Here is a 21327-nt window from a genome sequence, read left to right on the forward strand (position 1 = left end):
ATTCTGAGAAAGCTGATGATGACAAGGAGGGTCCACATGCCTACCTCACTTCACAAGCATGAGCCTTGCAACTTCATGGAGGGCAAAATTTTCTCACCTTGTGGTAATTAAGCCTATTGCTGATTTAGTGTTTGCTCTGCTAGATATGGATCATCAGCTACATTTTAGTGCTACTGCATTACAGCTGCAAAAAATAATCTGCTTAAACTGAGAAAAAGATGCCAATATTAGGTGTAATATACAACATTCTTTAGATGCAGTAGCAGGAATTACACTGACAATACCTGCAAATTTGAGTAACAGAAAAACATTGACTCTATCAATCACAACAGAGCTTGGTGGCAGATAAAATTTATGATGTCAACGTTCTAATATTGGCCTGTTACTAAAAATCAAGGATTGAAACAATACTGATTTATTGGGGAAGGCTCATGAAGGCTTTAGTGAGAGCATCTTCCTTATTGAATGGCTACTTGGAACAATACTGTTCCAGTATTGCAGGACCTTCAGTAGTTACAGCCCTTCCACATTGCCACTGCTAGAATTTGAAATGGAATTTTGGAAAGTTTAGGTTTTCCTCCGAAAAGAATAAGAGACTGCTGATCTTTTAATATTAGTTTTGTGGTCTTAATAGTAAAAATTACAGATAAGAGGCATAGAAGGGATATTAATATCTAAAATGTGTGGTGTTTAGGACCAAATTTAGCATGAAAAAAATGGGGGAAAAATTAATCTAACAATGCAGAAGCATTGCCAGCAATAGTACACTTGTTTTTCCCAGCAATAGTATCACTGATGTCTGTCATTGCAGGGTGCTCTATCCCCCTTCATACCCTTAATGAAGGAGCAAAAATCACTGGAGGCCAAAGCACACAAATGTCCTTTTCTTTCCTTAGAAGCTGTCCACATCCAGGAAGCTCATGAGCAATGAAGATCACTGACTGCCATGCAGGTCACTTTCCCCCTGCCATCTCCCAGACTGCCTACTTGAATCCACGGGTGGCTTCTGGCCAGCTCACACCTTGGCACCTCAGGTGGCCTCAGCCACTGCCAAGGACCAAGGAACAGCCCACAGGAAGGGTGGGCAACAGTAGGAGGGTATCACACACCCCCAAGCCTTGTGCTTGAAATATTGTTTTCAAAGGAAAGTCTATCTGGATCAAAGGCTGAAATCTTTCACCATTCCTCCTGTTCATTACAGGCACAGCAATCATCACAGGGCCAGCAGACTGGACCCTGTTATGCCTGGCACATAAAAAGAGATATGTTGCCCCAGTTCCTGGCCCCCATCTCAGATTTGAAGTATTTCTTCATGATTCCTCTCCTACCTTTAAAAGGGTTGTGGCCAACCCCATAGCACTTTCTGGATGTTAGCTGTAGCTCTACATGAAATGTGATGCCACCTTTGTAAGTAGATGCACCACAGTTAATGACTCCTTGCAAAACTGGTGCAACATGCAGGTGTTGGTGCTATAATCTGCATTTAACAGCTACAGGGGTCAAAGCTGCAAGGGAAGCTGGAAACACGTGTGAAGGACATGGAGAGAAACATGTAGCTGAGATTAAACCTCAGGAATTCCTTCTTTACCAGCCTTAAAATTAGTTGTTGGATCAGGCACTACTCTCCAACATGGCTTTCACATTCTTCATAAATACACAAATTTTCCAACTGATAAGCCAATAATTTGTCCTCTAAGATTTGAGCCCAAGTTTAGGCAGTGTGACTTGGGGATTGAGGTGGATTGATTCCTCCTTGTCAGCAGTATTTACAAAACTGACTTTGGTTTCAAGGCACACACCTAGTAACAGCAAAGTCAAAGGGTGGTCACAGCTAGGAAAAAAGTGTTTCACATTTCAGTGCTGTAAGTACTTCTATTTTAGTTATATTATACCTTAGTTTGTTTTTTCAAATTCTCTTTATGTTAATATAAAAAGGAATTCAAGCTGAAATAGTTACCATCTGTCTGAAAGAGGGCAGGAAAACATGGTTACTAAAGAATGTTTAAAGTGTGGAGCAAAACACAGTCCGGCTAATGGTAAAATTTCTGTCATTAACATTAAAGATTAAAGGCTATAATTTACAGGAAAATATATTGCATGGCTTATCACATTTTTAATGAAGGATTCAGAATTATAGCGGGCAAGTGTTGAGAAGAAAAATGTACCTCTTGGATTTTATTTGGTCTCTTGGGACACTATCCTATCATGATTGTAGCCTGTAAGATCAGCCAAATGAACACTAGGCAGTAAGTCCGCAGCCCCCAAAAGGTTACCAGAGCTTCTTCCTAATGTTACAGCAATGATTTGAAAAATTAGCTCACATTAACGTTTCACCTTTCGGCGGATGGTTCAAATCTAGTATGGGTTGGTAGAGATTGAGAATGGTTCCCATGAGTTTAATGGTGTTTTGGTGGTTTATACAGTGCAAGTGGGTGGTCTCATCTGTGCCCCAGGGGAGCTGTGCCTGCACAAAGAAAACCCCCCAATAACTTGCCTCAATTGGTGCTAATTGGAAACCTCCTCGGCAATTTCAGCAGGGACTTTCCTCCCTGTGGCCTTAGGCATTGAATAAGCTGCTACAGACCATGGCTGCAGCAGAGGCTGCTCTTAGACACTCTGGCTTCATCAGCAAGACTTTGAATATCTGAATTTTTAATTAAAGCAGCTTTGCCCATCTTTTGTCCTGAGTCTTCCCAGGATCTGCTCTAGCTTCACAGGACCAGCTCTAGCTTTAGCCCCTTCACCCCTTTCCTTCCCCACATTCCCCAGGTTCTCCCAAGGGTGCTTCCTAACTCCTCATTCCCTCACCATAGGACTGACTAGACTTACATGTGTGTGTCTTACTGGACTAAGTCCAGGGACAAGGCCCTGTTAAATTAGGGTCTGCTCTCTTCAGCTAATATAATTTAGGGTGTAGGTGACTTTTGCCCTAGAGTCATTGGCAATTAAACCCCCTGCCTTTGTGTACTTGATCCACCTCCAGACCGTGCCCCTTGCCCACTGCCCCAAACCAAGATCCACAGCACGTGTACATGAGGTGAGCAACTGCAAACAAGTGCTTGCCATAAAGTAAAAGGCATGGTGTCATGGTTTAGGAATGGTATTCCTCAATTTAGTCCTCTCACTAAAAAGACCATGAGCCACTCCCCTTGCCCCCTCTGATGGGAAGCCTAAAAGGCAGAGATTACAGGTTGAGGTAAGAACAATTTGCTGAAAACACAATGAGATAAGAAAACCAACAGTGGTGGACAATGCTGCCATGTTTTTATGATCAGAAGCCACCCTCTTCTTTTTGGAAGCCAGAGTTCCTTTTCCCTGGCCCTGGCAAGGGTGTGAGGTGGTGTTGAATAACATTAAGGTTATGATCCAAACTAGGACACACGGAATGGCCCAAGAGCATGGAGGTCTGGCCAAGTGATGTGGGCTCAGAAACACAAGGTCCAGTGCACTCCCTAAGGTTCACCCCGATGACTAAGACAACATCAGCACAACCCCAGGATGTTCTGGTTCCCTGCGTGCCTTCAAACCTTGTACTAATGGTAAACATTTGTCACATGCACAGACACAGCTCTCTGCAAATCCTGCTTGTTTTCTGTGAAAAATCCTTTACTTGGTCTAACAAACTACTCCCCTTCCCACTCTGTGGTATTTTGCAGCTAGAAAAAAATGTCAGATTCTGGCTGTGTGTATTTCTTGGGTGAGAGAGAAAGCAATCAGCACTCATGATGTTTTTTTCTTTCTTGGGTAAATAGTTCTGGTTAAATCAACCTAAGTAAGGTGATTTGCAGTATGGATTTTTCCCATCTAAGTTATTAGAATAAGTTCAGTCAGCACATTCAACCCTAGTCTCTAGTGGTCCATAAATTTAGTGCAACACTCAACTCTCCTTCAGTATTTTTGGTGTATACTTGAGTTTTTCTTGGCACGGAAAGAAGTGGCAGGTGGAGTGATCAGAGACTTTTTTCCCGTCAAAGTGAGATTAGGGGGTTTTTTAGGTTCCTTTGTTCTGTAAAAGCCCTGGTCTAATTCACTATAAGCTATCTACAACTGAGAATGCTATTTCTTTACTAATTCATATGTTTGGTTTAAAGCTGTTCACCAATCTCAATGGATTTTCTCTATTTATAGTATGCTTCTAAGAATTTTTTACCAAAGAGTTTTATGGACAAGAAGGGAAGGTTTTACTGGGATTTCTTTATTTTTGCATTACACTGTCAAAGGCAAGCAGTTTCTTCTTTCTTTGCCCTAATAACTTATCTCAGCAAGAGAAAGTGGGACACCCAGGCTAGCTTGAGGCAATGGAAACCCACTGGCAACTGCTCAGGACAGCACTGATTGACTTGAGCCAGCTAAGCTGGGTATGTAAAAGTTAAAATCCCCAGAGTGAGTGAGCAAGTGTGCTTGGGAAGGAGAAACAGGAGAAAGAGGATTTGCAATGAGCTGTCTTCTCCAGGAATATACTAAATAGAATTCACCTGGCAAAGAAAATCGGAGAAGGCATGCAGCTTTCTTGGCAGGTGCAAAGGCAGCCTGTGACATGATTTAATGGTATTTTAAAAGGCAAGCACTAGAAACAAATGGGAGTACACCGGGATGAATTAGATGGATTAAGATTCAATGCGATAACCTAATGACCTCAGGAATAACTAATGACCTACCCTAACAGAAATGTCTGCTGGGTAGGGAACAAGGCAAACCTGTTCACTTTAATGATTTTGCTGGCACTGAAACCCCTCATTTGGGACATTCAGCAGGAACAGCTTATAAAAAGTATTGGCTGAAGTCCTCAATTTGTGCAAATTGTCTTGGTGCCTTTGGCATTGGATATGTGACCCTCTGCCCTGCTGAAGCATCTGCCTTGTTCTGGTAACAAGATAGAAATCAATGCAAGCCTAAATGTGAATGATATATTGATGGCTGCTGAGACACTCTGGTTTATAGAAATGCTTTCATAGTACCAGGAACAGGACAGCTTTAATTTACACCCAGATGTTCTAGGGACTACCCCAAATGTTTTATGTGTGAAGAAATGACAGCAATGGTTAAAACATCTGAAAGGGTGACTGTGGTGTACAGGCATTGGTCTGGCACCAGCAAGACTCCCATCCCCAGTAAAAGTGAAGTTTTGCTCCTGTGACATTTGAAATAAGAAATGAATGATAGTGTACCCAAAACTCTCCTTAAAATTAGTACTTTGCCTCAACTTCTTTTCAGTCTGATAATTATTTTCACTGCATCAGGTCAATAGGAAAATTATCATGATCTTGGCTGAACAAACTAAAAAATCTCCTGGTGAATCAATTACGAGATTGTGTAGAACATTGCAATTAATTTGTTTAATTGAAGTCTCTATTTCTTAGCAGTGGCAGCCTGATTTAGTGCCTTGAAGGACACAGACACTCTTCAGAAATGAAGAGAATGCACTGGTCACTGGAATGGAAATCCCCTTTCTGCAGTCATTTATGAGATGAGAACACTGAGACGAGTGTCTATAAATCTCATCTTGACCATTTGACTTGTCAGCAAGTGAGAGCTACAGAGAGGCACCTGAAGGCCTGAGTCTGTTAACTCTGCAGTGCTTTCACTGCAGCTCTGAGGGGCTGTGGGCACCCTGTCCTGGGGAAAACATGCACATCTGCACATTCACACTGCGTGGTGCATGTCACAATGGATGTCACAATCTCAGCTTTCCATGGGATTAGAGCAGCCCTGAGGAGGCTTTGAGAAGCAGTAGACAGCACCACTCCCAAAGGACCATGCACATATTCCAGATTCAGGTGGGACAGGGTGAGATCAGTTCCTCTCTTTTCCTATGTTTTTGCCATGTATATGTTCTGTATCAGCACTGGCTCATATTCCCTTGCTGAACTCGTTCTTTCTCATTGCAAAAGGTGTTACTGAGCAATGAAGAGCAGCACAGCCATGAAGCCCTTGAGGGTGAAACAGCACCTACATGTGGGTGTGGATGTGTGGCCAACTGACTGCAAAGTGTTACTGTGTGCAGCACATGCAATTTAACACAGTTGGAAGTTCAGAGCCTGACCTTCACAATGGCTACATAAAAATGCTTCCCTTGATCAAACTCAGCTCATGATTTCATCTGTGGCACCTCTGGGGCACTGCCCTGGGTGTGGAAGATGTCTCTGTCCCACAGCAAGCCCTGGGGAACATTGTGCTCCAACAGCTGTTATCAGCTACTTTAATTACTAACAGGTATGTTAGAAAGCATCCAAATTGTAATCAGACTGAAATAGAGTTACAACGATATCTGATCTGGGAATTTAGTCCAAAGCTTTCCTTTTCCATGATGGTTTTCATTTCCTGTAATTTAGAGCTGGAAGCATTTATGGAATATCACATGGTTTTAGTTTACACAGGAAATCAGCTGCAGTTGTGGGAAGATACTGACTTAGGGGTTTTAGGGTTTGTTTTGTTGGTTTTTTTAAGAAATGAAGATTGCTTCAGAAGAAAACATTGCGGACTTCTACCTCTGCTGTTTGAAGCCTGTGTTTTGCAAAATGATCTGTGATTATATAGGAACAAGCAGTTTATTTCTGTTACATGATGATCACTTAATGTGAATGGAGCAATAAATGCCTTTACTTTTTAGAATGAAGAGATAAACCAAATACAGGACAAGATATGGAGGAGGTGAGGGAAAAGGATGCTAGGCAGCTGCAGCAAGAAAAACCTTTGAAGCAGGAAGGATCAAATAGAATGTGCTTGAAAAGCCCAAGATGACCAAAACAGATTAAAAAGAGAAAAGGTGGTTATGTTTCGTGAGTCATGGTCTGCCCATTTAATTACTGCCTGTGTGACTCCTGAGGAGGGGATGTGGAATGATGCTGCACCACCCAGACCATGCCACAAAAGCTTCTCCACTCCTGGGTGTGAAAAACTGATTCTCCCAATGGTGCTGGACATGTTTTTTGGACTGAGGTGCAAGTGCTGAATTTTCAGTGTAGGAAGGGAAAAATCCCTTTTGAACTACATTTCCACTGGTAACACCTCCTCTCTACAAACTACTCCTCTGAAAGTGCCAGCAGAGCAGCTTGATGTGCTGTGGCTAGAAGGCCCGGACAGGGTGGGCTGACATCCCTCAGGAGGCAGCCTGTGAAATGCCAGTTGGGAGATATCAAAAGTGTAAGAAAGACGTCAGGAAGGGGGGTGGAAGCCAGCAAACTGAAATAAAAATTCATCTCTTCCCAAAGGCAGCCCTGTCTGCTCTGTGGGTCCCTTTGGTGCCAGAGCAGAAGGAGATGGCAGACTGTGAGAAGAAAGAGATGGACCGTGTAAGTCAATAGTGACTAATGAACCATGTTGGAAACGCCGTCACAAGCAAAGGGCTGGATTTGCAGGACAGAAAGAGCAGAGCAGTGCTGGCTGCTTGCTTTTAGCACACAGAGGTACATTATGATTTTAAATGAATCCAGAACAGCTGAGGCATTTGTGGACTAAAAGCCAACATAACCATGACCATCTTAATCATCCCCTTGTAAAACGAGCAGCCATATGCATGAAATCAGCCCATACATTTTATGGAATATCTGTTGTATGCTGGACAAGTACTTGGAGTGAGGTTTATTTTCTCAGGACTTCAACTCCTGAAATATACACTACGTAACCTTTCTCTTCATAAAACCAGAATTTAGAGAGGGGAGGGGGAATTCCCCTAAGCTGTGCACCGCATGGCACTGCCTCTCACGTTGCTGCACTTGACAAAGTCTAGTGCTATTGTGGATGCTATAAACAAGGATTCCTTTACCATTTTGCATGAACAACCCTTGTCATGACAAAGAAAGGCATTTAAACAAAGGTGCCATGGCTTACAATATTTGTTAGTGAAACATTCATGTGGACAGTATTTCTTTGCTACACTTCTCAAAAGGCTGAGGTTAATCAAAAGGAACCTGTTCATTGTCTTAAGCAAAATCTTATCCCAAGATGTCTGGTCCTTAATCCCCAGAAAGGAATATTGTATTTCCTTGCTGATTGCTTCTCAGCCAATTCAACATCAGAGGCACTGTTACACTGTGTTAGGACTGCCCAGGGCAGGAAAGCTCCTCCTTGACCATACCTCTCCTGGCCTCTGGCTTTGCAAGGTTTTGTGCTTGTGTTCAGCCATCTGCACCAGAGTAATTCCTCAGCCTTCAGCAGGTCCTTCCACGTGCATAGTTTTGCACATGCATTGGTCATTGCAGGACTGTGGTCTCATTGTATTTTATGTTGCACCATATCCTGTAATGTATTACATTGTCACTGGCTTACATTTTACACCTTCCTTCAGCTCCTGGAACAAACCGGATGGTTCATGATGGCCAAAGCATTACTTGGGCTCATGGTCTCATTTTGGACTTTTCTACTCATTCCTCTTAAATCTTATTCTATTCTGATTCTTCAGTATTTCTGAAGGCCTCAGGTTCATTTTGCTCTCTTCTCCTCTCTGAGATCTGTGTAAAAGCACTGGGGAGAATTCCATAGCCTGTTGTACATTGTCCCAGCTGCTGTGTTTATAGCTGCCATCATCAGGACAGCCTTAGAGGTCTGCACAAGATGGAGGCCAGGGTGGTGAGCGGGAGGTCATAGTGAGGTGGGGTCAGTCTCTTCTCCCAGGTAAGAAGTGACAGAATGAGAAGAAATGTCCTCAAGTTGTCCCAAAGAAGGTTTACATTAGATATTGGGAATTTTTTTTACACAGAAAGTGTTGTAGCACATTGGAACAGACTGCTTAGAGAAGAGGTGTAACACATCCATGGCAGTGCTCAAACAACAGGCAGATATGGCACTTAAGGATGTGGTTCAGTAGTGAGCCTGGTGGTGGTGCCAGGTTGATGGTTGGATGTGATGGTCTTATAGTTCTTTTCAAACCTTACTGATTCCATGATTCAGTGCTTCAAATGTGGGCAGAAGAGAGAAAGAAAGAAAAAAAGAAAGCAACAATATTTAGGCAGCAAAGACAGTGTCTTTTTTATGGATTTTGGCTGAAAACCCAGAGGACTCCCCAGTGCTCCAGTTTTGCTAGTTGTCTTCTGGAACACATAAAAATCTCTGCTTCCAGCTGTATGGAACCATAGGCTATTTTCCCATGACTGCAAAGGATGAAGTGAAGCAGGTTGGAGTTTTCTGACCACTTTCCTGACCTGCCTGTGAAGCAGTCTAAAAGCACATACAGCCCTGAGCTGGGACAAGCAGGATTCTCTCATTGTGTGAAGGAAGGTCAGCCCAGCAAGTGTGGTCCTGAGGGAGGAATGAGGCAAAATGCAGTCTACATCATCCCATGAATTGTACTGGAAGGGAGGTCACACTGCCTGTGTGGGAGAAGATGGGATTCAGCACTAGTAATTTGGAGAAAGGGTTGTTTTTGTTACAGAAGCTATGAGCAGCTGTCTACATGGGAACAGAACTTGGGGAGCAGGCTGATTTAGGAGAGCAGGTGCTGACTTTGGTAATCAGGAGAGGAATGATTTCAAACTTGTGGATGGTGAAGGCAGGCAGCCAGGAGGGCAAGGAAACCACTGACAGACCCACCTGCCCCTTCCAGAGAAGAGATCTTTCCTCTTAGGCAGGTCAGCAAGAAACATCCTGCTGAAATAAAGATTTGCTTTTGGGCAACAAGCAGAAAATTATTTGATAAAGAGAGAGAAGAGCTGACGCTGATATTATGTAACTTAACTATTGGGGGATTTTTGAAATGTTGGGGCCTCCAGAGCACATCCCTCACTGAACTTTTGTGCTGGATATGTGCTTGCAGCAGCAGCTGCCTGTAGCACTGGGTATTCCTTGTCTGCAACAGCCCAGTGAAGAGCCTGGGGACAGAGGCTCCTGCACAAACTGTGTATGCTGGGGAACAGGATATGGACCTAGGATGGAGATCAATGTTATTTTATGGCTGATCTCAATTTCAGTTTTTCTTCATCTAAGAGAGATTTCCTGGATGCTGCAGATATAGACCCATGGGAAGTTTAATCACAATTTCTAAAACATGAATTAGTTCCCACTTTGGTCCTCTCTTCCCTGCCTCTTGGGATCAACCTGAAAGCTGGAGCCAGGAGTACAGGCAGGACCTCTGTGCTCTTGCCTCTTTAGGTCCTTTCAGAGCAACTTATCTTAAAATAGTCTGTGTGCAAAAAATGTCTGTTGGAACATGATGAATTTGTGCAGATGTATTTACCATCCTGAACGAGATTTTAAACAAATTGACATTTTAATATGCATTTATTCCTGTCGCATTAGAAGAACCTGCTGGTATTATGCCAGAATGTGATATATAATGATGCTGTTTAGCAGCAACTCTGTCATTTGCTGTTGTTGACAGTAAAATAAATTAACATAATAAACATAATTTGTTCAAAAACAGCTAAGTAAAAACAGATGGTTAAAATATTTTGGCAGGACCCGTTAGCCCAGGTTTCCATGTGTGTTTAGACATTAGTTCTGTTTGCAACATATGTTACATATTTTCTTGATCCCATTTAATATGCAAATACACACCCTCTTCCACAGTTGTGTAAACAGGTCCTTTACAGTGTGAGTGATGGGGAGGGTGGGGGGGAATGAGAGTTTTTTCTTTTTTTTCTGTGTCAGGACCAATTCTTAGCTACGTCAGTGGGAGAGGAAAGTAGCCATAGTACTGTAAGAAACAAACAGGACAGAAGGTGGAGCATAACAACATATTTGTGTACTGACACAATGGCTCTATTAGTGGCTCCTGAGACCTCCTTGTGTAAGATGCTGCTTTGTTACTCGTGCTGCTGACCCTGCCAGAACGTGCTGTCCCCACTGGGCTCCACAGCCTCCTGCTTACCTAATTCTCACTGCACTGGCCTGAACCCCAGCAGGATTAATGGTCACATCTAGTCCTATCCTTCCCTCCCTCCTGTTTGTGAGGGAAAATGTGGGGGGGAGGGGGAAAAAAAGAGGGAGAAAGCAAGCTCTTCTTTTAAACAGAGTCTGGTATTGGAATGGAGCAAGCTGGGATGAAGTTCATCTTTTTAACTATTTCTAAGCTGTGGCTGGACTGCAATAAGAATGTGAATACTATGAAATTCTTGTTAAGAATTGTTGTCGTTAGTGTTCAGGTTTAACATTTACATTAATGTTAATGTTTATTCCTAAAGGTTACATGTCTGTGAGTAATTTTCAAGGTATAGGGACATGGTTTAGTGGTTGACTTGGCAGTGTTGAATTAACAGTCGGACTCAGTGATCATAGAGGTTTTTTCAACCTAAATGATTCTATGATTTTATAGAAAATAAAGTAGTCTTTGTGTTCCAAAAGCAACTAAGGGGATCATACCTGTAATGAGCTGTATATTTGATATAAATTGTATTTACATGTCCATGTGTACTTAATATGCCTGTAAGATACACCTTTTAAACCACAGCTCCAGGACAGAAGCAGCATGGACACACATGAAAAACAGAGTCCATCAGTGCCTCTCAGTGCACAGCTGCTTCTGGAGAGCCTCGAGCCAGAAGGCAAAGGTGACCCTCCGTGCCCTCCTGAGAGAGCCCAGCACGTGCTCATACCAGACTGCACCAGCCACACGAGGTGACTTTTGTTAATATGTGGACTAGAGAGAGATTGCAGGGCAGGAAGTGCCAGTGGTGTGGGCTCTCTCCTTGAAGCCAGTAGAAAACTGCACACTTTGGGGTTTAGTGCATATGCACACCTCAATGCTAAGTGGCCTCAAGGTGTCCATCTCCCCAGTTTAGTAACCCTCTTTCTCACACATCTCACACTTCCAGAGGGAGAATGGCTGTTCATATCCCCTTCTCTGCTCAGCGTCCCCCAAACCTTCTGTACCCCTCTGGAGATCTTCCTCTACCCATCCCCTCCAAACTCAGAAAATATCAGTGTCTGTTTCTCTCTCCCCACACTGGCAGCTATCCCCTCCTGCCCCACATCCCTCCCTGCTGCAGCACTTTCCAGCACCCTGGAGGGCAACACCGAGGAGGATCTGGGACAGCTTTCTGCCCCTAGAGCAGAAGGGCACGAGGGAGAGCGGGAATAATGTCATTACCTCACATACTGTTCATGCTGTGCCCTAAAGCAGTGAATTACAGCATCCACATCGTAAGTGCCCAGGGCCTCATCATGCAGGGATGTCCACGAAGCAGGGAATGCTCTCCAGGGAGATGTGCAGTCCATTACTGCAGAAATACATGGCACAAGGGAGCATTTCCAGAAGGTCCTCAAAATGTCACTGTCCTTTCCTTGCCTGACTCTACAACATATCTAAAATAAAATATTATTTGTGAAACTTCCTTTTAATTGCTGTTTAATGGCTTCTAATATATTTTGAATAGGCATCTGCAAGTTCATTTTGACATTTATTAGAAGCCATTAGATATCCATTTAATGGTGATTTTATGACAAATGTCTGACATAGTTAAAAATGTGATGGTTGATAAATTATAATGTGATGTGCTTTTGAGCATCAGGAAATTAGACTGTTTCCAAATGTGACTGTTTTTGATGTTGTAAATTAATTTTTATTTCTAACTGAATTATGTTTGTGGGGGCTCTGAAAGTGAAGATAATCAGAAGTTGAAGAGGTAGTGGTGAAGCAGATTCTGATGACAGAAAGTGTGGTCAGTCAAATCAGTGCAAGTCCTGATCACTTGGTTTGGGTAAAGGAAGATGATATTTGGAATAACTTGCTTTTTTAGAGGAATTACTTGATCTTTCTTACCAGGGTTCTAGCAAGGACTTCCCCCTGCATTAGTCTGATTATTTGTTTATCGCTTTTATTATTGTCTCATAGAACATCATTCATTCTGGACCATTATCCCCTTGCGCCAAAGAAAGAACAAGTGTTTGTCTTGTCCAGACAGTTTGCAGCACAGGCAGGTCTGGGTCTGAGGGAACTGATAAAGAATTAGCATTATAAACAGCAAAGAGCAGTTTTTAGAAGGCTTCCCCTTGGCACCATGACTAAAGAGATTTTTAGACACAACTGACAAATGTTTATGGGAGGACGAGATGGTGAGTGGTAGAGGAAAGATCTGTGCAAACAAACAATGAGTGGTACAGGCTGCCAGGAGATCACCAAGCTGCAGGGTTAAGGCGGATCACGGCTGTGGTTACCAAAGGAAATCTCTGTCTCAAGTTGCATGGAATTCCCACATTCACATTAATATGTGCACAAAGCACAGGAGCAGAACCATAGGTATATCTCAGATTTCAAAGTGAGTACAAAACACGCAGATGTGGGAAGAGATGCTTTCTCACAGACAGCCTCTGGTTTTAAGGAGAGAAAAAATTGCTAAGACCACTCTGCATGCCCTGATGGAAAGCAGGACTTTTTGGAGATGAACATAAAAGTCAAAGGACATGGTGTCAGGCAAGGTCACCTCAGTCTCCAGAGCCAAAAAGAATCTGGTTATGGTGGAGGAGAGGGTGTCTTTGGAATTTGTGGTGTTTGGGATCAAAAAGATGAAGCAGACCTGGGCTCTGATGCAACTCTGGGGTCTCCTGGCCTCCCCCACCTCCTAAAGTAGTGTCAAATGCTGACAATCCTGAGCTACTCTGACAATGGAGGGCTGAACCATCCCTGTCTGATAGCCTTGTTTAGATTAGATGTAAGGAAGAAATTCCTTACTCAGAGGGTGGTGAGCACTGGAACAGGATCCCAAAGAGATCGTGGATGCCCCATCCCTCCATCCCTGAAAGTATTTCAGGCCAGGCTGGATGATGCTCTGAGCAACCTGATCTAGTGAGTGGCATCTCTGCCCATGGCAGAGGGTTTGGAACTAGATGATTTTTAAAGTCCCTCACAACCCAAACAATTCTATATATCCATGATACTGTCACAAATTACCTGCAAGCAAGAGGTCTAAGAGCACCTTTGGAATAGCCACTCACGAGTGCTCTGCCTTGCATTTGGACTGACCTGGGGAGTTAGCTCAAGGCAGCTGGCACATGTTAAACTTGCACTGTAAAACACTCTGCCAAAGTTCCCCCCAGTCTGGTAGACAAGCCCTTAAGTGTTAAATGGTTTACTGCAGGACAGAGAGAAAGTAGAAGCCGACTCAAGCTGACCCCAAATTCCATCACCAAGCCCTCTTATCGTGTGGCAGGGTGAAGCCCAGCCCCGTGCTGCCAGCCTGCTGGTCTGCCTGGAGGCACAGAGCACCTCACAGTCCTCTACAGGCTCCTGTGCCTCTTCCTTGCCTTGTATGGAGATGCTCTGCACAAGGGAACCTGCCTTGGCTGTGCTTCTCTGGTCTTTTTCTCCTTCTCTCTATCTGACTTCTCAGAGAGAGAGGTGCTGGCCAGAGTTGAACACACCATTCCAGGAGAGGAAATACCATTATGCTGGCATCATGAGCGAGAGGGATCCTAGCACTGTATTAAAATGAAGCATGAGCCTGGGTACATCTGGGTTCTGTTCTCAGTCATGCTCCAGGTTTTCTCTGAAGTTTGGCCTACTTACTCAGAGGCTCTATGCCACAGCCTCTCTCCCTGTGAAAATGGCTGTTATATTTTCCTTGCAGCTTAAATATCCAAGTTGTTCACAACCCCAACAGTTTTAAGCGCAGGCATAATTAAAAATGCAAAATAGGGTGGGCTAATTATACCCCAAGCTTCTGGTAAGAGAAGCCAAATCTCTTGTTCTATGTTTTTATAAGGAAGAAATATGTGTTTGACCCATGCTGTATCAGGCTTTGCTCCCCAGGGGGCTGAAGCAGGGCTGGAGCTGGGAAAGCCATGCTGGGGAGAGCAGGAACAGGAGCTCCCTGACCCATGCTGGGGTTGCTGGTGCTGCTGCTGTGATTTAGTTAAACATGAGGGTCTGATTTGTCAAGTTGCTGAATGCTGGAGCTGCTGAGAGAGCAGGGTGCTGATTCCAGCCTGGCTTTAGGACCAGCTCAGCACCAAACACCCTGCTCTGGTGTATGGGACAGGTTTTTTTGCTATATAGCCATACACAGCAGTCATGCTCTCTCCATGCATGGGTGAGTCTGCACGACTGCAACATGCATGACCTTCTTGGCCTTGGGGGGAAGGATGAACCCAGTTGCAGATTTTAACATGTTGGGTTAACTTCTGACTCACTGGCAACTGACACAGCTCCAGCTCTGTTACTTGTTTTCAGTAAAGGGAACAAAAAGAAAAAAAACAACCCTGTTTGATTTGTTTCTGTAATAGCAACTGATCTGGACTGGATTTTATCCAAGTCTTTATGTTATTATATAGCCCAATCCCCACAAAGCTATTAAAAAAAGATGAGATCCTTTAAAATATTGTAAAAACACTGTATAAAGGCCTGCTTAAAATGTGAGAAATATTGAACTTCTGCCAGGGATTTTGGTATTTGAGCAAAAATTCAGATCCCCTTACAAGATTTGTTACATAATTGAGCAATTAAAGTAGCCTTAGTTAAATAACCAAAAATCCCCCAGTTTTACTGTTTTGATAGTGAGTTGTCAAGCAAAAATAAAACAAAATATGCCAGTGTATGAGCAGCAGAGCAGAGTTCCTGCAGAAGGAAAAAGCCCACAAGCAGACTGATGGTCATGTTGTATCTCTCTCTCTCTCATAGTAACGTGACAATGTAGAGAAAGGAGAGGATAGGGGAGCTCACTTGTGGTGTCTGTAAGAACTGGCTAAGCAGCAAAGCCCTTATTTTCTCTGGATAATTTTTTCCTAAGTGAGCAAATGCCTGCTATAGAAATGTCAAGTATTTTCCAAGCAAGGTTCCAGGTAGAGAGTGTTCACTTGCATATCTGAGAAATCACTTAAACTTCAAACTTCACAAACAGATGTCAGTGTTTTGAAGCTGCTTGACATTATTAAAGATGCAGGTGGCCCATTGGCACTACTGACCTAACTCTGGGCAGTGATGGGCGTTGCCTGGAGGTGCAGTATCTCATCACTCTTCCCAAAACTCTGGTCACGCTCAATGAGAAAAACCAGGCTAAGATGTACTATAAATCTCAAAATACGTATTTTTAGTAAAAAATTATGTGTGAAGTCCGATTAAAAAAATTACAATAATATTGATGTTACTGGAGTGTATGTCATTTTTCATGTGTAACAGGAAACACAGCAGATCTTTCATGTCAGCTTAGGCCAAACCCAGCAGACTGTGAAACTCTAGAGAAGAAAGGGATTTAAAAAATTGCAGTTTTGTGTCCAGCCTCCTGATTTCCTGCTGCTCTCAGATTTCCCCAGGTGTCTTCTCATTTTCATCAGCTTCCAGCCACCAGGACCTTGACATCTAATATGTTTTTAGAGTGCATTGCATCCAAATGACCAGCACTCAATGACCAAAACATGCCTGACCAAGACTGCCTTGAAGGGTCTTGTTTCTATGCCTGGTCCAATCCTGCAATGTGTCCAGCACCTTCAGCTCCCCTCTCACTGGCACTCTGCTGCAGTGGCTGTAAGAATCACAGCACAGTTTGGGTTGGAAGGATCTTTGGAGATCAACTAGTCCAATCCTCCTGCCATGGGCAGGGACATCTTTCTCTAGATCAGGTCGCTCAAAGCCTCATCCAACCTGACCTTGTACACTCACAGGGACAGGGCATCTACAGCTTCTCTGGATAACCTGTTCCCACCCCCATCATAAAAATTTTCATCCTGATGTCCAGCCTAAACCCTCCCTCTTTACTGTTCAAAACTGTTGCCCCTTGTGTAGTCACTACAGGTCCCTCTTTTTTGTTTTTGGCTGCCACTCCACAATACTGGGAAAGGGAGCATGGTGGAACATAATGTCCAAAGGAGCAATAATTCCCTTCCCCTGGGCCTCTGGGGCACCTACCCATGAAGATACACTCCTGCTCCCCCAATCAGTGATGCTCTGACAGAGTGCTGGGGGAGAAGGTCTTTACAATTCCTACACCCAGGGTTACACTAACTCTTGGTGTCTCTAAGACCAGTCTTGGTGGGGCAATGGGTTTGTTTGGATTTTTTTTTTTTTTTTGGTTTCCGGTACAAATGTCTGCAGGGCAGCAGAAGCTGCAGTGGCACCATGCCTGTGTCTGGCTGATATAGGGTGAGGTAGATACCTGCTTGCCCTCTGCTGCCTGCACAGGACACTGCTGTTTGGCTTGCAAGTGAAGGTGGCCCAAAAGAGAGAAATGAGTGGGTGTGTGCTGGGCCAGCTTCACACCAGTGATAGCTAAGGGGCTGGAACTTATTTAACTAGGGAGGCACTTTCCTTAGAATTTATTTTGTCAGGCTTTTGGGCCAATGGAACTGGAAGGGATTGTTATAGGAATAATGCCAGGAGAAGCTCTGGAAAGCACAGTCAGATCCCATAGATTTAATGTGAACCTTCTCAAACTGTGCGAATTTGGCAAGTTGAGTTTCCAAGTTCATCTGGCTGAGATGCTGATGAATCAAAGAGAGAAATCTATGTTTCACTTGGGTCCAGGTGGAGCAAGGTAACTTGTTCTGGCAGAATTCAGTGTCCCAGAAATCTGCAATGATGTATGCTGAAGTGTGTGCCCCTACCCTATGGACAGAGTTCAGTATCTGCAATAAACTTGTACAGCCTAAACCATGCCCAGAAAAAGACAGTGCTTTTCAAAAGAAGCTGGCAAGTTCTTACCATAGCCTTCAGCAGTTGCATTTCAGCCAGCTGATTTAATAAAGGACCTCAAAGTATGTTCTGCTTCTAAAAAAACAGATTTCCCTTTACTGTCCAAAAAACAAAAGTCAACTTAGAGGAAAAAAAAAAAAAGCTTGCAAATATGAGTGTTTCCTTTAAACTGTGTGTTAGGCTGCTTTCCTGCTCAGCTGGCACTGCTTTCAAATGCACATGTGATTATTTAACATGCTAATTAAATGTCTTGTGTCACACAAGCACTGCCTCCTTTTACCACTTATTTGACAGCTCTCCAAGGACCCCGTGTCCATGCCTGCACTGGAGCACCACTGCTGCCCACGCCAGCCCCAACCTCAGATATGTCTAGTGCAGCAGAAAAAGAGAAATGAAGCAGAAACATTACCACCTTGCTTTTCTTCTGGGAAAATACAGCTCCTCGGTAGAATCCTGGAAAAGTAGTTCATTTTTGGGATACACAGAAATGCTGAGCAGCTCTTTCACACACAATAGAATATTATAATGATTTACTACATGAGAAACCTTTTGATTGTATTTCATTAGCTTCTATTATATTGGTTTATTAGAAGAGAGACAGCATTCATTAAAATAATTTCCAGAATTAAACTATAAATGTTATTTTACATATTTGGGGCCATAAGGGTCTCATCTATGGACAAGGGATGTATTGTTCCAAATGTGAAAGTACAAAAATCCTTTTAAATGTAAGGAAGGTGACAGACCACAATAGTACAGTTTTCCAAACTGTAATTTAACTCTTATCAAATCTTATTTTCAGGCTGTGCATTATTTCTGTGGACAGTCTTACATATAAGAAATACCTTAGATAAGGTTTGGAAGCAACGAGGTAAAAGACAACTGAGTTTGTAGTAGCTGCTTACTCAATTCTGCAGTCTGAAAATAAGGGAAGGAAGGGTTTTATCCCAGAGAAGCTGAGTGACAGCTTTGTTGTGCTTGGCTTTCAGATCACCTCAGGCTTCTCTCAGAACAATTTATTTTCCACTTTACTGTGTATTTATTAAATGGTTTGAGTGATGCATTATAAAATCTGGAAACACAGCAGCAAAATCCATTTTCCTCATGTTTTACCCATCACCAACAACACAAAAGCTCTGGCACAGCTCATCAGCAGAGCACAGGTGAGTGTCAGACACATTTTCTTCCCAAATCACACAAGAAAACTTCCTGAAATGTTGTGTGCTTGTGTTAGACTGGACAGCCTGACAACTCTGCTTAATGACACTAGAAGAGTTTAACATAATTTAAAGCTACTTTGAGCACTAATCTCACCATAAAGAAAGTTGTGGGCTTTTTCTACTTCCCCAACTCCCACTGATTTCATTGTCCATTGATGTCAATAGGAATGAGCATCCTGGGTGTGCAGTGGCAAGTCTGACATTTTAATGAGCCAAAATGCAGGATCTGAACAGCACTGAATACCCTGGTGTCTAGAGATTACACAGATTTAGAGAAATGGGAGAGGAAGAGAGAGACAGAGTGGGAAAAAAGGCCCTTTTCTGCCTAGCTTTCTACTGACTGGAATGGAGAGAGCAATTGGCAGGTGATAGGATTGCATCCAAGCCCTGATTTTTTCCCTTTAAAATGCCTGTTCAAAAGAGAGCCTCCAAAGGTTCTGAATAAACATGAGGTAAAAAATTATGCCTCACTTCTACTGTGAGGAAAAATTAACTGTAGAACAGGAGTGACCCTTCCCTGGTGTGATTTTCACTGCAATCCCAGGAAGTAATTACAGTTTGGTCACCAGGTACCTGGCCAACAAACACTCCCAGTATGTTGTATGTTAATTTCCATGAAGAATGTGGTGTGGGATGAAGTCACCTCAGCACTGCCAGCATGCTGCCAGTGACAGAGGTGATAGCTGACTGCAGTTAACTATCCCTTTTTATGTCCTTTGGGCCATCCTCCACAAAACCCACACAAAGCAGGATGTCACACCTCCTTCGTTGTGCAAGTAAGGAAAGTTCCAGACTATGATGAGCAGATCTTCACCACTGCAGAAAAAGAATCCTGATACCTATTTTTGTACTCAGCTTGGTTCTGGTAGGGATTTTAAGCAATGTGATGAACATAAGTTTTTCTTTTCTACAGAACAAGCCTCCCAGCAAAAGAGCCGAAGGTAATGGCTACCTTATCCACTTCTTCTTTGCTGAACTGTCCCAAGAGCACATGGTCTTGTTTTCTTTTTCTATCTGGAGCAGTTTTGTGTACACCAATCAGACTTCTACTCCTCCTTTGGGAAACCACCTTCTATTAATTTGTACCTCTGTCCTTGCATAAAACACATTTTACCCTGCTCATACATTTATCCCATTATATTTAATCTTATCCCACATGAGCCTCATTTGGTGTTTATAGCCTTCAAATACTTGCAGAGGGTTATTAGATCCTCTTCATTTAGTCACTATTTGGAAAAGTTGTTTATGCCGAATTCTTTCAGGCTTTCCTCATGCAGCTGTTCCCTCCCACCTTTCATCTGATGTGGTGCTCTCTGAAAGCCTTCACCCTGTCTGCATCACCCCTGGCATGGGGTGTACAGCAACGATGGCAGCAGCCCTGCTGCAGCCCCAGCACTCCCCACTCTGCACTAAGATACCTCAGTGGGCAGCCCCAAATCACATAGACCTGTCCTGGGCCATAATGCTGCAGTGTCTGCTTATTGATGTTCCTCATTTCCAGATTTCTCTGTCCTATTGAGCAGTAGTGTTTCAGACTATTTTCCCAAATGTATCAACTTTGGTTTTCCCAGGCACAGTCTAATTCGATTATTTCCTGCACATATTTCCAACATCTCCAGCTTCCCCCATATTATTGCTACATCCTCTCTCATTTGCTTTTGACTGCTTGGGCCAAATTACAGTGAAAGCAGATATGAGCCAGGATGTGTATCCAGGCTCTCTGCCAGCTTTTTGCAAAGAAATCACCCAGGCCACAAGATCTTGCCTCTCACAAGTATAGTGACAAACTGTGAGTTAGCAAACAGCTTCGTTTTTTCCAGCTCACCTGGTTACATGGGCAGCATCAGCAGCAGTCGCCAGCTGACCCATGCAGTCACAGCGGCTGGAAGGTTTCCATCTCCTACAGTGACTTGCACGGTGCCCTTAGGTCCTCAGGGGAGATCATCAGGTATCATTTCCAAGCAATTATTTGAGGTTAGACACAAAAATGGATGTGTCCTCATTTTCAGATGCCAAGTGTTTATAGTTTCAATTAGGGGTTTTGGCCATTGTGCTACCTAAGGAATGAAGTTCTGGGCATGATGTGACCAAGAGTGGAAAAGTTCACCACCTCTGAATTCCACCTCTGAAATTGCTTTTTTGTTGGTGAATGAATTTTAGCAATTTGGGAATTGTTTGCATGTGTGTGTGTGTGTGTGTGTGTGTGTGTGTGTGTGTGTGTGTGTGTATTTTAGCTTTGGAAGCAGAGATCAGGCAGAGGAGCATTATTATTCCCAGAGAGCACAGGCCTGAAGGAGCGATGACAAGTCACTGAAAATCTGTGGCCGTACTTGGGAGTAGGGTGGCCTCTGCTTTAGCCAGGAAGCTGTTGCATATTTTCCCTCTTCAGAAATAGCCTGAATCACCTCACACCTACATAAGCTGCTTTCCAGGAGGTGACCTGCTTTCCTGAATCCAACCATTTAATCAAATCAGGCTTTATTTCTGTTTTAGTTCTTTATGTAAAGTTACTCCTGGTTCATGAACATTTTCAACAGCTGTTCATGGCCTTTT

At 43.3% G+C, this 21327-nt stretch overlaps 1 long non-coding RNA gene across 4 annotated transcripts in view; it reads right to left on the minus strand.

Annotated features, from left to right (window-relative positions):
* Positions 1-21327, minus strand: part of LOC135288934 (uncharacterized) — a 30137-nt gene that overhangs the window by 5676 nt on the left and 3134 nt on the right. For 2 of the 4 annotated variants that reach the window (XR_010351810.1, XR_010351769.1), the window contains exon 2: positions 12023-12237. The exons of 1 other annotated variant lie outside the window; for it this stretch is intronic. This is a non-coding gene — a long non-coding RNA (uncharacterized LOC135288934). The remainder of the gene's footprint in view (positions 1-12022; positions 12238-21327) is intronic. One more of the 4 variants, XR_010351798.1, reaches the window with a different exon arrangement.

Source organism: Passer domesticus, chromosome 1 (genome assembly GCF_036417665.1).
Source record: "Passer domesticus isolate bPasDom1 chromosome 1, bPasDom1.hap1, whole genome shotgun sequence".
Classification (NCBI taxonomy): Eukaryota; Metazoa; Chordata; class Aves; order Passeriformes; family Passeridae; genus Passer; species Passer domesticus.